Consider the following 4,876-nt stretch of genomic DNA (forward strand, 5'->3'; position numbering starts at 1 on the left):
TATTTTCTCCTTTTATTAATTTTAAGTCTCATGCTAATGCTATTAATTTTAGCCTTCAATTTTTAAAATACTTTATTTATTTTTTAATTTTACATCCAAGTTGTTAGCACATAGTGCAACAATGATTTCAGGAGTAGATTCCTTAATGCCCCTTACCCATTTAGCCCATCCCCCTCCCACAATCCCTCCAGTTCTCTATATTTAAGAGTCTTTCATGTTTCACCCTCTTCCCTATTTTTATGTTATTTTTGCTTCCCTTCCCTTATGTTCATCTGTTTTGTATCTTAAATTCCTTATATGAGTGAAGTCATATATTTGTCTTTCTTTCACTTATTTCATTTAGCATATGCACTCTAGTTCCATCCACATTGTTGCAAATGGCAAGATTTCATTCTTTTTGATTGCCAAGTAATACTCCATTGTATACATTTATGACTGCTTCTTTATCCATTCATCTATTGATGGACATTTGGACTTTTTCCATACTTTGGCTATTGTCAATAGCGCTGCTATAAACAATGGGGTGCATGTGCCCCTTCGAAACAGCACACCTGTGTCCCTTGGATAAATACCTAGTAGTGCAATTGTGGGGTCATAGGTAGTTCTATTTTTAATTTTTTAAGGAAGCTCCAAACTGTTTTCCAGAGTGGGTGCACCAGTTTGCATTGCCACCAAAAGTACAAAAGAGATCCTCTTCTCCACATCCTTGACAACACCTGATGCTGCCTGAGTTGTTAATGTTAGCCACTCTGACAGGTGTGAGGTGGTATCTCATTGTGATTTTGATTTGTATTTCTCTGATGATGAGTGATGTTGAGCATTTTTTCATGTGTCAGTTGGCCGTCTGGATGTCTTCTTTAGAGAAGTGTCTATTCATGTCTTTTGCCCATTTCTTCCTGGATTATTTGCTTTTTGGGTGTTGAATATGATAAGGTTTTTATAGATTTTGGATACTAATCTAATACATCATTCATAAATATCTTCTCCCATTCTGTCAGTTGCCTTTTAGTTTTGCTGACTGTTTCTTTCGCTGTGGAGAAGCTTTTTATTTTGATGTGGTCCCAATAGTTCATTTTTGTTTTTGTTTCCATTGCTTCTGGAAATGTATTGTAAGAAGTTCCTGCGGCTGAGGTCAAAGAGGTTTTTGCCTGCTTTCTCCTCTAGGATTTTGATGGCTTCCTGTCTCACATTACATTTACGTCTTTCATCCATTTTGAGTTTATTTTTGTGTATGGTGTAAGAAAGTGGTCTAGGTTCACTCTTCTGCATGTCACTATTCAGTCTTCCCAGCACCATTTGCTGAAGAAACTGTCCTTTTTTTAAATTTTTAAAAATGTTTTATTTATTTTTGATATAGACAGAGACAGAGCACGAGAGGGGGAGGGGCAGAGAGAGAAGGAGACACAGAACCAGAAGCAGGCTCCAGTCTCTGAGCTAGCTGTCAGCACAGAGCCTGACGTGGGGCTCGAACCCACAAACATAAGATCTGACCTGAGCCGAAGCTGGAGGCTTAACTGACTGAGCCACCCAGGCGCCCCTGAAGAAACTGTCTTTATTCTATTGGATATTCTCTCCTGCTTTGTCAAAGATTAGTTGGCCGTATATTTGTGGGTCCATTGCTGGGTTCTTAATTCTGTTCCACTGATCTGAGTGTCTGATTTTTGTCAGTACCATACTGTCCTGATGATTACAGCCTTATAATACAGATTGAAGTTTGGGATTGTGATGACTCCAGCTTTGGTTTTCTTTTTCAGGATTGCTTTGGCTATTTGGGTCTTTTCTGGTTCCATGAAAATTTTAGGATTGTTTGTTCTAGCTCTGTGAAGAATGCTGGTGTTATTTTGATAGAATTGCTAGCCTTCAGTTCTAATATAAAAGTATAAGAATTCATTTTCTTTTTATTTTTTTAAATGTTTTTATTATTGAGAGACAGAGATAGACAGAGCATGAGCATGGGAGGGGCAAAGAGAGGGGGAGACACAGGATCTGAAGGAGGCTGCAGGCTCTGAGCGGTCAACACAGAGCCCAACTCCAGGCTCGAACTCACGAATCATGAGATCATGACCTGGGCCGAAGTCAGATGCTTAACCAACTGAGCCTCCCAAGCCCCTCAAGAGTTTCTTTTTTATTGTAATTACTGCTATTTTCATTGTATTTCATTAGTTTGGATTCATGATACTTTTACTACCAATTATTGATAAATATTTAAAATTTCCTTGACTTTTTAATTGAATTTTTTCTGTTTTTCCCCCATTTCCCTCTTCTCATGGTTTAGAATTTTCCCCTGCTATTTCTATTCTTTAGTGATTCTCCTAAAAGTATATCATGCATGGTTTACATAAAAAATGATAAAGATCATCACCAGAATGAAATCTTTAGAGATGAATCCTTTCACCAATTTCATGCTCTAGGCCATAGCAAAAGCATGTTACCAAAAGCTCATTGTTATGGAATTCTAATGTATAGAACGGTTCCTATAGAAACTATTGTTTCACTTTTTCCTTCAAACTATTTCAACTTGTTATCTGCATACTATGTATCCTTTCAACATTCTATGTAAAAGAAATGACCTCCTTAATGACAACACAATCCAGAATTTCTCAGAACTTTACTATTGATATTATTGGTGATTGGTGATTCCACAATATTCTGGAATTAATGGTGAATGATGGTGATACTTTCCTTGTAGTAACCTCTGAGAGGAGACTTCCTACAGTGGCCTTTTGGTGGCCTTTAACCCAGCTGACACGAAGCTGACTTGGTGAAATTGAAAATTCAGAAAGCCAGGTTTACCAGCACAGGGACACATTTTGTCTTTGCTTCCTTATTTCCCATCTCTGCCAGACACTTGTACTTCTGGGACACGTACATGAGTTTCAAAGCCATTACAAGCCCAGAACCCACTAATGGCAGAGTCTGTCCGCCGTGGTGCTTTCCCAATGCCTTCTACGGTCTCCAGGGCTCCAATGACCAAGGGAGAGAGGACTGCTGTTGGTGAGCTACTGTGGTGGACGATGTGGATTCAGGGTACTGAGATGTCCAACTTTACACCATGGAGTAATCAGTCAGAAGGCAACGTGGCTAATGGATTGCAGTAGAGTAGACTGGCTGTAGGAGGGCCAATTGTTTAATCTACTTATAGAATGGAGGTAAGAGGTGATAGATGGAAGAGTTGAGTAATGAAGTAGCAGTGAGCCTGCAGAAAGTCAAATAAATTTAAGCATTATTTATTAATTATACCAGGAACAAATTTCTGTGTTGGAAGGATGAAGAGTTTATCCAAAAAGAACAGCAAGATCTGGTTTGGGCAACAGGATGATTGCAGTGAGGGTAAATGTACTATGCAGGGGTAGGAACAGATTTGGGTGCTGTTTTAATGATTGACTGAAACATTTGAGATAATGCACTACTACATTTTGGGAGACGCTGTGCCTGGGTCTGATCTTAGAGTTCTGAGGTACAGAGAGTGGTGTGTGATGCCAGTGTGATGAGTTTTAGCACTTGTGACTTTGAGATACATATGAGGCAGTGACTTGTAATTAGCAGTTGGGAGTTGGAGATGCAGGTTCATAGTTTCAAAAGAGATGTGGGGATAAATATACCCCTGGTTGATGTAGGTGGTAATTGAAAGCGTGTTGGCCAGAGCCAGTGTGCGTCCTGGGGTGTTGGGCAGAGGGAGCCAAAGCTCTTCAAGGTCGAGGTGATGGTCGTTTTCCTTGTTGAGCTCAAGTGTATGACTGAGCCTCTACCTACCTTGCCTTCTTCTGGCAAGAGAAGCCCCTCTGTGGCTCCTGTCCTTCAAAAAGTCCTAGTGATTCCTAGTCCCAGTGTGTGAGGAAGCTCTCCAGCTTCCTTGCTTCAGTTTCATTTCCCCAGGGAAATCTTAAGAAATCTCTCCATTATCTGAACTTCAACAAAAGACTGCTATAGTAATATTTCAACATGAAGTATTTCTTTAAAATAGTCTACTCCTCATACAGCTAGTAAATCAAAGCCTACTAATTTGAGAAAGTGGATTCTCCCAACATCAAATGCAAACTTAATACTAATCTTTTCATATCATATATCCATGCAAACGTTTTATACACCTTAAAAAGCAGACACATTATAATGATAACAAGATTGATCATTACTCTTTTACAAAAAAAAAAAAAGCTACAAAGAACTCAAAGAACTAACTCCAAGGACCAAAATTATGTCATGATATCTATCTCGATTCTGTCCTTTTTTCTCTCTGGTTACTAATTCTGGTTCTGATTCTTATTTCTTCGTGGGTTAGAATTTTACTACCCTCACCTACAAGTCAGGTTACCTTCCCAGGTATAACAAGGTTACCTTCAGGAACCACTGAGACAACAGTTTGAGATCGACAATTGAAGATTTAGGAACAGAAACAAGGAATCTGGATGAATTTCTTATGTTTTTCTATTGGAGTCTGCTATGCAGTTGTAAAGAGTCTTTTTCAGAGTTAGAAGCTTGATCAGACAAATCAGATATTTTGACATTTGGTCTTGTCTAGTATAAATTTCCTATAAAAACCTATGTCCTTAATAGCTATTGGCCAGCACTCAAAAAAAACCTTACAACTATTGCTAAATCTTTCTGGGCACTCCACCTAAATTTCACCTACAAAGCAGAGCAAAAGGGAGCATTGGTGGTTCAGTGGTAGAATTCTCGCCTCCCACGCGGGAGACCCGGGTTCGATTCCCGGCCAATGCAGGAGTCTACTGCTTTTTGCCCTGAAAAATTATACGGCACAGGCAAATAACGGCCCTTTACTGCTGCAATGCTTGCATTCAGCAATCGTTTAGTGTGTCTGTCTTTGAAAGTTGGAGTGTTGGGGGGGCGGGGTTTGCCATTTGGGGGGCGGGGTTTG

General features: G+C 39.5%; 1 non-coding gene across 1 annotated transcript; it reads left to right on the top strand.

The window, feature by feature from the left end:
• The first annotated feature begins 4,648 nt into the window (after nucleotides 1–4,648).
• TRNAG-CCC lies at nucleotides 4,649–4,719 on the top strand. The gene has a single exon. It is a non-coding gene; the product is annotated as a tRNA-Gly (tRNA).
• Nucleotides 4,720–4,876: the final 157 nt, after the last annotated feature.

The sequence above is a fragment of the Suricata suricatta genome, chromosome 8 (genome assembly GCF_006229205.1).
Source record: "Suricata suricatta isolate VVHF042 chromosome 8, meerkat_22Aug2017_6uvM2_HiC, whole genome shotgun sequence".
In the NCBI taxonomy this organism is placed as follows: domain Eukaryota; kingdom Metazoa; phylum Chordata; class Mammalia; order Carnivora; family Herpestidae; genus Suricata; species Suricata suricatta.